The sequence below is a fragment of the Lampetra fluviatilis genome, chromosome 54 (assembly GCF_964198595.1).
Source record: "Lampetra fluviatilis chromosome 54, kcLamFluv1.1, whole genome shotgun sequence".
Taxonomy (NCBI): domain Eukaryota; kingdom Metazoa; phylum Chordata; class Hyperoartia; order Petromyzontiformes; family Petromyzontidae; genus Lampetra; species Lampetra fluviatilis.
Genome location: NC_136328.1, coordinates 8077400 through 8090118, shown reverse-complemented (window position 1 = coordinate 8090118; position 12719 = coordinate 8077400). Strand labels below are relative to the sequence as shown.

General features: G+C 51.3%; 1 protein-coding gene across 2 annotated transcripts in view; it reads right to left on the bottom strand.

Moving 5' to 3' along the window:
• The window catches only part of LOC144949686 (endonuclease/exonuclease/phosphatase family domain-containing protein 1-like), a 32912-nt gene that overhangs the window by 13075 nt on the left and 7118 nt on the right, over positions 1-12719 (bottom strand). The window contains exons 1-2 of one of the 2 annotated variants that reach the window (XM_078879698.1): positions 4892-5139; positions 1384-1517 (exon numbers count right to left, since the gene is read on the bottom strand). The gene's annotated coding sequence lies outside the window, so the exon portion shown is untranslated. Of the gene's footprint in view, positions 1-1383; positions 1518-4891; positions 5140-12719 lie in introns of those variants that run through there. The other variant, XM_078879697.1, reaches the window with a different exon arrangement.

The following is a 12719-nucleotide window of genomic DNA, read 5'->3' as shown; positions in this document are numbered from 1 at the left end:
TCCGTTGTGTTCTTATCGTCTTTTCTCCTCTCCGACGGCAAGATAGCGTGCGCATGTCATTTCGAAAAATAGTGCACGATTAGTTTCTTGCACGCACGATTTGATGCACGTATCAAATGTATCTATTTATCAGCTTCGACGACAGTAACACACGGCAGAAAATACCGGGGGGAGGTGGGGGGTAGGTGGCTAAAAGTGAACCCCAATGCGTTGGCAAAGCACACAAGGACACTCTGCTATCCAGCCACCTAAATTTAACCACTGGCATAGCAAATGTTCAAAACGTTCTACGCCCTTATTGAAAATTCGCAGTTTCGCTTTAGCAAGCTGACGCATGGCACTGGCTAATGTGGAGGGAGCAGGCAGTCTCGGCGCAGCGGTTCCCAACTGGAGGGCTCGCCCTGCCTGGGTTGTGTGAAGAGGGGTGGAATTGTTTGTAAATGTTCGCAAAATCCAGCGTAGATATTGAAGCGCATCAGCAACTTTGACACCATTTGCATTCTTAAGATGCGGTGATAATACCTGAAGCTTAAGAGTCTAGTCTTTTATGACTGCCTTAAAACCACATAATTCAGAGCTGGAATTAACCAACAGAAGCGAAATGGGGTTAATTGTGCAGCTATTGGTGACCAGGCTGAGACCACCAACTTGTAACAATTGAGACATCTGTCAAAGAGAGTTTCATAGCTCATCGGATTCCTCTAGTATTCTGATTTAGAAAACGAAGCTTTAATCTGGGTGGATAAAACCCAAATTCCACTGTGGCATCTCAGCGCTCCGATGTAGAACTCTCACCCTCTGAGCCACACGGCCACCTCTGAACTCCTCGCAACAGTCCCAACTACGAGCCAAGCGCTCGAATGACACACGGCGCCAGCCGGCACGACGATGCCAAATGACAACGCGGAGACCAGCGTCCTCCAGCGTCCTCCAGCCGACGGCTCAGAAGGGAGCGCTCGGTCCTCGACGCTTCAGACACTCTCGAGAGAGAGACGTCGGGGAAAGGCGACGGCGGCTGCAGCAGGGGGTGGGTGGGGGGTGGGATTGAAGAATGGTGCACTCCAAGTGCTCTGCGGAGCCGCCCGTTGCACAACCGCCACCCGTTTGCACGGCTATTTGACATCGTATTCACGAGTCATCAACACGGCTGGCTTTTGACCGAATCCGCCCGATGGCTGGCATTGGTTACTCACGAGTCGTTTCAATTGTGAACATTGTGTTTTGGGCGCAGGTCCGTGAAAGTGATATGAGGGTTGACAGTGGGTCCGCGGGTGCAGAGGGGATGGGAACCGCTAGACGAAGGGGGTGGGCGGGGGGCAGTGGGGGGGGGGGTGGGCGTGGGGGTAGGGGGGGGGGATTTGGCAGGAAGGGGGGTAGCGGTACCTGCTGCGAGCGAGGTGCGCGCCGCCACCGGCTCCGCTCCCTACTCCAGTCTCCTCTCCGTCAGTGACACCCGGCGCTGGTGCCGCGAGCCTGGCGCCGGTGGCATCCGAGAGCGAGCGCGGCGGGACGGCCCCCTGCCGACGAGCGTGGCCATGAAAGGCAATGGGCAGACACGCGGCGGCCGTGTTAGCGCGACTACCCAAGACAACTCCCACCACTATCACCGCAGTCTCACCACGTGACCACATCCCCGCCCGGTTCCCGCTCAGGGCCCCACAAGACATCTTCCCGTGGGACCATCTCTCACCGACTGTCACCAGAGTTGTGCTCGACCCCGACCGGATTTCCCACCACTCTCTCCCCATCCTACTCCCAGCAGACAACAGCCCCAGCCCTGTCTCTGGGCTCCGTGCCTGAGGCTTAAGCGAGTCAAACGCCATTAGCAATAGACCGGCGTACCGGGATAGCCGAGTTGTTTATTTTGTTTAACCAGGTGAGAACTCAAGCGGCCACGATGATAGAAAATGCGGGGCATTAGTCCGACAGTTGGTGGTAATGCTTGCTGTGTTGTAGTCTCAATTGAGTCATTTGGGGGAGGGGGAAGGGGCATTTTCTAATTTGGCATGTGGTTTTGCCAAATTCTAACATTAGGGCCTACGTGTTAAAATGTCCGGCCATCGAAACAAAGACGGTCACCGCATCGCGCACTTCTGCGGCCGCCTGGAACGCTCATCCTTCCGATAAAGGAAGCCACTGGAGATACGCACTTTTAAATTTATATTGAAAACGCATTTTTCTAGAACTGCGTTTTGTGTTTAGTGTAGTTGTCCTTCCCCCGTACCTCCAATTAGCACAGTTGGCTACGTATGGTGTGAAAGAAGATTAATATACATACATATAAATTGGAGGCACTCTAGAAATCAACAGCTCTGCACTGCGTATGCAAACGGTGTACAACATTTCATGATAATGACACGTACAAGTACACGTAAACCAACCTTCTAAAAACCCACAAATCATCCACCGATGAGAAAAACAGATGCCAGCGAATGAGCCGAGGGCTCGGTAATCGCGTGGGTTTGCTCAAGTCGCACGTGGCCTTGACATCACGTGGGGGCCGTATTCAATGCGGGCCCTCCTCTCGCCGACTCGGGCACCGAGCACTTTAAATCCAGCTGGGTGGCTCTTTTGAGATTCGGAGCGCTCGGTTCACGATCGCAAATGTCCCCACGTGAAATGTCACAACGCCAGCCCATCATCTTTCAGGGGTTGCCAAGAGGGCTACCGCTTTGTTGAAAGGCAAGAGAATGTTTTGGATCATAGCCAAAAATGTAATTTGCACCTCTGGTTTGGGGCCACCAGCTGAGACAAAGCCCCCCCCAGAGAGAGACACTTTTAACTACCATTTTGAAAAACACTGCAACTCATCTGTTCATTCCAGCTGTTATTGTCCAGGGCACATGAACACATCAACTAAGACAACAGATTGCTCTGTAGTTGGGCAGGCAGGCAAGCGGCCATTCATTGCTCCGTACAGGTACAATTTGTTGCCTTTATTGGACCGAAAATATCCACGCAATAATAATGATAATTCTAGATTTGAAGCTTTCGTGACTGCAAAGATTCATATTCTTAGGTTTTTTCGGTAAAGTCACGTAGGTAAAACATTAAAATTAATCAAAGTAAAATAAAATAAAAATCACGACGTTTCGGAGGCAACACAAGCTTCCGTCTTCAGGTGGAACCGTCACAGCCACGACAGCTGTATCAATTTTAATGTTTGACCTACATGATTTTACCGAAAAAACCTCAAAATATAATAATGATAGTTTAACATTTTTACAATGAGGCCTATAGCGTGGTAAGCGCTGCTCAAGGAAAGCCTTGTGGGCCCGTGGAGGGGTGGGAATGTTATTTTTGTTTAAAAATAAAAAGACGTTTTTATGCATCCATCATCTTGCGTGCGTGCACCGCTTCCAAATATGTCCACGGCAAACGCGCGATGACGACGAACTGTGTTTGTTTATTTCCCGCAGCTGCTTGCAACTTGTGCAAAAGGACGTCGCTGTTTATTTTACTCGGAGTATATTCACCGCGGCCGCCGGGTCCCAGCAAGAGAATTCTTTCGCTGCTCACAGTGACGTGCGGTGATCACAAGGCTGCCCTGTTCAATCTCGTGGAGGGTGGGGAGGGGTTTAAAGTTGCCTATGCACTGTAGGTAAAAGATTTGTTCGACAACTCTGGGGGCCCCTCCAGCCACCTTTTGCTAAGGCCGATCACGCTCTCCTCGATACCGCACCATCGGCGAAAAACCCGCAATGCCTGCGATGCCTCCGTTTAATGGAGCGAGGTCACCGTGATTTCCTGCTCGAAGGAGCGCCGAGGAAGCGCTCGCATCCCGTTCACAGCCGCGAGAGAGCTGCGGATATTCCACGTTCGTGTGACGGAGGCGAGTCCATCCACTGGAAAACACTGTTGGCAATTTTCCTGGAGGGATGACGATGATAGTGGGCTGAGTCAAACACCAAGCACAATTTCAACTCGCTACCTTACAGTTACAAGCCACTCGCTCTTCCGCTAAACCACCTACAACACCATGTTTAATACGACTTGGTAAACAACAACGACGTTTAACCATCTGTGACAAGACGCAAACTGAACAAAAACTTGAAAACTGCGCAAAGAAGCATGGAGAGATATATGCTTAAACTTTACATTCAATATCAATATCAAGGTGCCATGAGTGCAAGGCCGTGTTTGCCACCACCGCCCCACCTCCGCAACGTTCTGTACCCTCCACCAGATCCTGCAATTGCTGCACGGTAGGCACAAGATCTGCCCTGAGAGTGTCCCACCACCATGGGCACGATGGTGCCAAGATGTTAACCACCACGCCTGGTATACAGGAGGTCATGGGTTAGATCCCGACCCTGACGCCTGTATATTTTGAGTTTGCATGTCTCTCTCCCTGTGGTCGCGTGGAATATTCTCCAGGCATTCTGGTTTTTCTCTACACATTTAGAATCGACACGAGAATTTGGCTGCTATAAATGTCCACGTGATAAGCCCCTTCGTTGAGCTATCATTTGTGGCCAGGTCGCTTCTGAAAAAGAGCTACTGTACATAGCTGAGTGGGGCCTTACGTGGTAAAATAAAAAGACAATTTTAGTTTTATCTGCTCTCATGCCTTCGCCTTGGTCGCCAGACTTTACATTGATAAAATTACACAGCGCAGCGGTAGGAACCACTACACCACCATTCTCCGCCCCCTTGTAGGTTTGACCTTCCACGAAGCTCACGGATCCCCTCCTAAATCTCATCCACTGCACAAACCATGGCGGTAGACGCGGATACCTGATGCACAAATGGAAAAAGAACTCCAGTAGTGCGCGACTGTGAGTCATCCAGAACAGACTGTAGTACAACGTGCAACGCCGCAATCCCCCCCCCGATCCACAAATACGAAGGCAGACATCGCAGCGATGCACTCCACTGCTCCTTGACCAACCTGAACGCGAGATAGTAGTCGTTGCGCCGCATCTACATCGGCCGTACGTCAAGAAGAAGGAGACCGCGCGGACGTACGCAGCGACGCCGCTGGCTTTTAATGGGAAACACGTGCAGAGAGAACGGCTACAAAAAATGTGCGGCGGCCGCGCCATGTAGGGTCATTGCGGCGGTGCGAGGTTAGGTTCTGCGCACTCTGCCACCAGCGCCAGCGCTCGGCCCGGCCAAACCCAGACAGGGTACACGACGGCACCCCCTCGACATACCAAACGTGGGCGCGCGCCGCCGTCATCATCATCACCGCGACAACCACCGACACCCGCGGCCCCCCTCATGCCCGCGTCCGTACAGAGCGCGCGCGCGTGGGTGGGTGGGGGGAGTCAACGGTGGCCATCCTCTACGATCAGAATCAGATCAGAGTCGGAATCTTCATTTATACTGAGGGAGGAATCGATGGGCTATGAAGCTCTCTCTCGACACATGTCCAGGAAGGGGGCGCCGGGGTCAGGAACGTTACAACAACAAACAATACAACAACAAAAACAACAACACACGATAGGAGTGTAGAGTATGGGAAAGGTAAACAAATCACTTAAAAAAAACGAATAAAACGAAACAATTTTTTTTATATTACCAGGTAAAGCCCACCGAGCTATTTTTCAGAAGCGACCTGGCCACAAATGATAGCTCAACAAAGTGGCTTATTACATGGAAATATTCGAGCAGCAAAATAATCTAAATGCATTTTTCTAAATGCGGGGGAGGGGGGGGACCGGAGGACAACAGAGGAACGTTTGTATGACCAGGATTTCCCAAACTCCAGCCCACGCTACTTAGTCTTTCTGCGTTTAGCCAATTAACTCCCCGCCCTTCAATAACAACCATGCCGCATGCGCCCACACGTCCCACGTGAAGCGCTAATCAATAAACGCTGCCTGCGATGAGCACGGTTGGCTACATATGGTGCAAAAGTTGCTCAACATACATTTATACCGAGCACATGCGCACAGGGATCCCATGCACACGCACACGGAACAAGTGTAAAAAACAAAGGATCCACTGTATAGCCTTAACAGACTGTAGGGGCAAGTGCTGTTAGCGAGCACCAATGAAGACCAGGACGGTACACCAGGAAGTACGTGGCCAACACCACGCGCGACCGCCTTTGTCTCCCCAGTGGCGATGTTTTTACACACCGCACCAGGTACTCATGTGGGGCTGAGTCGACCTATAGGGAGGCCCAGGACCGGTTCAGATAATCGTCACTGGTGTTGGTGGCCGTGAGCGGGAATCGAACTCGGGTCGCCGGGTTCATATTGCAACGCGCACACACACTGAGATCTCAACCTTAATTCGAACAGGCCCCATTAATGCAGACTGCATGAATTTCTCAGCGCATCGCTCGGGACGTGTTAAACAATCATCAGGCGTATGATTGGTGGTGGGTCACGAGGACTGGAGAGACTGGGAAACCCTGCGTATGGCAGCACTCATAATTTGGACCCAAAAGTGCCCCAAGAGACAACTGGGTGTTATTTCATTTCATCAACCAAACAATCGTCGTCCGCAGAAACGTGGTAATATTTTATTCGTTTACATCCGGAAAGGTCACAATGAGCCCGAACACTCTTTTTCGGGAGGGCATTTGCTATATCGGGATGTGTGGACAACACCAATTACATTGCTTCTATTTATCTACGGAAGGAAATTTGGGCACCACATTGGCAAGATGTTAACTCCCTTGCCTGGTATCCAGGAGGTCGTGGTCTCGATCCCGACCCTGACACCTGCTATATATTTGGAGATTGTGTCTCTTTCCCCCTTGGTTGCATGGATTTTTCTCCAGGTCCTCCGGTTTTTCCTCCCACATTTAGAACTAAACGTTTAGAGTATTTGGCTGCAATACAATTTCCACGTGACAATCCACTTCGTTATCATTTGTCACATCTGAAAAGAGCTCCACAGCCCAGTGGGCCTTACCTGGCAAAATAATAAAAATAGTTTCGTTTTTAATTGAGAGAACCCAGAGGAAACACACGCAGAAGACGGGAAGACCCTACAGCCTCCACACAGAAGAGCGCCAGAGTCAGGAATCGAACCCAGGTGCTTCTGCCTGCGAGGCGTGTGAGTGTTACCACTCCGCCACCACCCTGCTTCTATAAATAACTGCGGGTGTACGGTTCCCAGCGGGGTTACCAGATACATAAGGGCGTGGAGCTATTGTGCATGTGCACGTACAGTATAGCACCTCCGATAATCACGGTTGGCTACGTACGGCGTGAAAGAAGTTCAACACACACTTAGCCGTTTGTCACTCCACTGCTGGATGAGTGCCCCCCTAACGCCTGCGTGGGCCATGGGGATTATTTGACCATACTTCACCGTGCTGTTCAGCACAGGTTGAAGACGGGCAATAAAACAATGGATGTTGTTGCACCGCTGCACAGTGGAAGCCCAGAGGTCGATAGAGTCCTGGCACAGAATGCCATTGTGGGCCCTCCTTCTTCATGAGCGTCAAATCGAGAGGCTCCGCTGTGAGGCCCCCTTTTCAAACTCCGCTCATCCTCGCAGCAGTGGCTTTCGGCTAACCATCGAACAAAGAGTCGTCACCGCATCGTGCGCTTTCAGGTGCGCTTCTGCGGCCGTCTGGAATGCTCTTCCTTCCAATGTTAGGAAGCCACCGGAGGTATGCACTTTTAAATCTAATTTGAAAATGTATTCTTTTAGAACTGCTTTTCGTGTTTAGTTTGTTGTCCTTCCCACCGCAGCGAAAGAAGTTCAACATACATAGATAGGTACGTGTGAAGCCTGGGGTGAACCCTTAATGCCCTCTTCTGCTCATCACGCAGCTCCGTGAACCCGATGACAACCCTGCTTTCCTCACAAGCGGAAGCTTCGACGAGAGCGGGACACCGCAGGATACGCAACCTAGGCGTCTACCGCATCTACAAAACAATGAAACTTTTGCGTTTGCATCGTCGGTCGGCGTCGTTTAACATCCGGCCCGGTAAACTTCCACCGACCTGGGCCGATGCTCAGTCACCGTTCCAAGTCGACGGTGATGACGACTTGGGCCGACTGGTCTACGGGGCAACGCGCCAAAATCCCGGCACGCTCTTCTTGCGCCGGTCCCAAGAACGTAAAGGCCGCCGTGACGAGCCGGGTGGGGCACGGCACAATTTACACACCGCAACAATAATCCCCCTCGATGTGTCGGAGTCGGATCCGCGGCATGCCAGAATGTCTCCACGCTCACGCCGTTGAGACGTCGCGGCATTCATCTCTGTTGGCAACCCCGAGCCAAACAAGTGGAAATTCCACATTCCCAGTGCGGCCGCTTACTCTTTTACTGACCCAGATCTGGTGGAAATCCTGGCTTGCGCCCCCACCCGCGTGTGCGCAAACACGCGCGCGCACACACGCGCGCGTCCTTTCTCGCCACGCAAATGATTCCATTTGCAGCGTCGCTACGGGCAACCGCCTCTATGTGGAATAAACACCAGTGAAGAGAAACGCTATCCGTTTATTCATTATTATTTTTTATCATCATCATCACATTTTTTTTATTTTACAGTCAAATATTTTCTCAGGGCACCCACCCACCCTTGAAACGCCTGCCGACCCCCACAAAAAATCCACCAGCTGTCCTCAACACACAGCCAGGGCTCTTTAAGGAATCCGTGCAGGATTCACAGGGGCACACATTTCAGAATCAGAATCTTCATTAATCCCGGAGAACTCCGGGATTGTGAAGCTCTTTTTACAAAGATGTCCAGTAGGGGCGGGTCACATAGTTACAACAGGGAGGCCGTTTAAACCCAGGGTCCATCTTCTTGGTTCTTTCGGTAAAGTCAAGTCCTCAGGTGAAGACCAGGTCTGTCGGGGAGACAGCGTCTGAATGAATGACGCTGTCTCCCCGACAGACCTGGTCTTCACCTGAGGCCGGCTGCTTGCGTTGTGGCCGAAACGTCGTGAGAATTCTTTTATTTTGTTTTATTTTTATTATTTTATTACTTCCCTTCTACGTGACTTTACCTAAAGAACCAAGAAGATGAATCCCTGCAGTCACGAAAGCTTTAAATCGAAACCCAGAGTCCAGTCAAAATTATCAATCAACGTGCCTCTGTCCTTCAACGGTGGAGCCCGTGGTGGAAATTCCATATTTCCATGACAGGGGGCAGTCCATCCAGGTACTAACCACAGCTGTCTATTCACAAAGCGCTACTAGTTTTATCAACCCCCGAGGAACACGATGGGCTGAGTTGACCAATCGACCGAACGTATAACTTTCACATTGGCCTGAGCGCGCATTGACAACCTCACTGCCACCCGGATCAGATTCCAAACTCAAGCAAACAAATAATAATAAAATAATTTGAATCCCTGTCAATCTACTGCTGTTAATCATGGCCACCACCTCTGCTCTGGCGATAAATGAATGCCCTATAGAAATTACTGGGGGGGGGGGGGTGCAGGGGGGGGCGCCAAAAGTGAATCCGATGCATTGGCAACACACGCAAGCGTGTCCCTCTCTCTGACAGCCTGAACGGAGCCACCGAACCCGACAAGGGCTCAAACGTTTCGCCTGCATTTCACTTCAGCACGCCCATCCATTGCGCATTGGCTTGCGTTGCAGTCTGGGGCAGTGGTCCACAAAGCGACCGCTGGTGGCCCGCAAAGGCGGTGGAAATGCCATGGCGGAGCGCCAGATTCTACTTGAATTCACGCTAATGATTCACCCGCTAAGGATTCCAAGGATTCGACGGTCAGGCCCTATGCTCAGAAAGCCACAAGACACTGGAATGTACATCGAGTTCGGTGTTCATGTCTGACGTTGACGGTCAAACTAAGGCACCATTAGACACATGCAGGGTTCATCGTGTCAGACTCGGAGACATTAAGACAAATTTGCCAACTTTAGTGTTCACGATCAAGGCTTAGTGTGGCTACGACACCTTTAGTATTCTTAGGATTCAGGTATAATGCCTAAGACAACTTAAATAATCTTTAGGTTCAGTGTAAATGCCCATGGCTCAGAGAGTCTAAGGTATCTTTCAGATTCTGAGGGTTCCGTGATTACATGCAATGCTCAGGGGGCCAGACTAAGGCCCCTCTAGGACTGTTAGGGTTAAATGGCAAGGCCCGAGGCTCAAGGAGTCAGACTAAAGAGCACATTTACAGCGTTCAATGTCAATGCCCAAGCGCTTTAAAGCCTGTTTCAAAGGCGCAGCACTGGTGCAGGCAACCTTCGTGTAAATAGACAAACGAGTACCGCCCGCAAGAGTTCCCACTGCGAACGCGTTAATGAGTAACGTCGGTGAACGTGCGCGCATGCCAATTAACTCGACTCAACGAGCATAACGCGCGTGCCCTGCACGCGATGTTTGTCAAGGTCGAGGAGGCGTTAAAAAAAACAACGCGAGCCAACTTCATTAAATGTTGAAGCTACCGGGCGGCTGCATGATTTATATCCCCAGGACAGGCCTCTCGCTTCTGAACTCAATCGGGCATCATAAAGCGGAGGAGCTGCAAGCGCGGCCCGTGCTTGGTATGGGTTGGAATCAATACTCAAAAACACCAAAGCTGTATTACGGTTTCCAAACCAGGCCGAAAGAGCAAACGATGCAGTTGAGTGGCTGCTTAACTGACTGCAAGGAACAGACTCTGCTGTTGAGGGCAATGCCTCCGACGTGGGGTTAGTGCGGCGCTCCTGGTTTCCGGTGCGGCAATAATAATAACCGTAAAAAATACAACGTGCCGTCCGCTTCACGGTTGACATCGTTCGATACGAGTAAAGCCATTGACTGTGCCAGCGTCAGGATGCGAATACAAAAAAGCACATTCCTGCGGAGGGAGCTGGTAGGAACGTTGGGTTGCTCGGTCAATGGCCAGGATCAACGGCGGCGTGGTGTATTCTGCAAATATGCCCGACTGTGAGGGCGAGCACAAGCCGGCGTGAGTAGGTCAAACGCTGAGTTTTATAAGGGCACTACGGGGTGACCAGCCCCTCCCCACCCAGCCCCACCCCTCCCAACCCCCACCCAGCCCCACCCTCCCAACCCCCACCCAGCCCCACCCAGCCCCTCCCCACCCAGCCCCTCCCGACCCTCTCCACCCAGCCCCTCCCCACCCTCCCCTCCCCACCCAGCCCCACCCGCCCCACCCAGCCCCTCCCCACCCTCCCCACCCAGCCCCTCCCTGCACGACGGACGGACACAATAATCCCCTGTGGGCTGGTGTAACCAGGAGGTTCCTACCAGTATAATACATGTGTTGTGTGGTAAATGACGACGCTGAGGCAGGTCTCAAAGGAAGTAAGTAAACACCAGGGGTAGCTGTCCTACACTCGGTCCTTCCCTTGGACCCTTAGCTCTCTCCACTGCTAGGCTACTGGCTGTCTCTTCGCCTTCCGTAACTACAGCCGGCTCCTACAGACTCCCAGAGCTCTACCCCGGCTGTCTCTTCAGCTCCCTTCAACCGCTCTCTCTATCCCGGGCCCCCCCAAAGACCCCGCTTTCGTCACGGGGCCCCCCTTAAGTTACCCCCAGGTTACATGACGTCATTGCACCTCACAGCGCGTATGACGTCACGTCCCCATATAACTCCTCTACACATGGGTATGTAGAGGAGTAGCATGGGGACGTGACGTCATACGCGCTGTGCGATGCGATGACGTCATGTCTCTTCGTGGTACTTAAGGGGGACCCCCGTGACGAAAGCGGGGTCGTTGTGGGAGTCCAGGATGGAGAGTGGTTGAAGAGACAGCAGAGGGGTAGAGCTCTGGGAATCTGGAGAGAAACCGGTGGTCGTCGTGGAAGGTGCTGCTCTCCTCGGTCGGTGTTGGCTGAACCCCCGATCCGACTCGAGAGAGAGCCCCAGAGCTAGCCGAGCTAGGGACAGACAGAGCCGAGGGTCCACGTGAAGGACCCAGTGTAGGGCACATACCTCTAGTGAAAGTTGTCACCAACCCTTGTTAATAAACCGGCGCAAGCCCTTACATGAAGACCTGCCTCTGCGTCGTCATTAAGAACACAACAGGTAGACTACAGTCTAGTCGACTGGCAGGTCTCATGCAGTGGGGCACAAGGTGGCGCTTCTTCTTTCGTATGGATTAATAAAATTAGGATTAAAGGTGTAATATTAGATTTGTTATCCACTCAATTGTTTGTTCAGGCACTCCCACCTCTCCGGAGCTCCACACTCGTGATAGGCCCTTCAGCCAGCAGTGACACGAACAAGTAATTGCGGGGCTACGCCTTTGCCTCTCACGAGCTCAAAACAAAATAGTACACTTTGGTTCTTTTGGGAAAGTCACGTAGAAAATAAAATCAAATAATAACAGAATACGACGTTTCAATGGCAACGCAAGCAACCATCATCAGGTAAGAATGAATGAGAGTAAACTTAGAAACACAATGCAACACAACACAGAGCCGGCCAACACAACAGCCAACACCCCACCTGGCTGACCACGCTCAGCTGTTGTTGTTTCTAAGTTTACTCTCATTCATTCTTACCTGATGATGATTGCTTGTGTTGCAATCGAAACGTCGTTTTCCATTATTATTTGATTAGATTTTCTATGTGACTTTACCGAAAGAACCCAAGAGTAACTCCTGCAGTCACGAAAGCTTCGAATCTAGTTTGAAAATAGTACAGCGAGGATAAGATCTTCCCAAGGTCATGCTAGGGCATTCAACATTTTTAGAAGTCCACATTTTTAACTATAAACAGCTCGTTACAAGCCCTCGATGATATTCGCTCGCCTTACATGGAAATAACGACCAAAATAAACAAACCTCGGAGTCTCCGGGGTTTATTGAATTTTA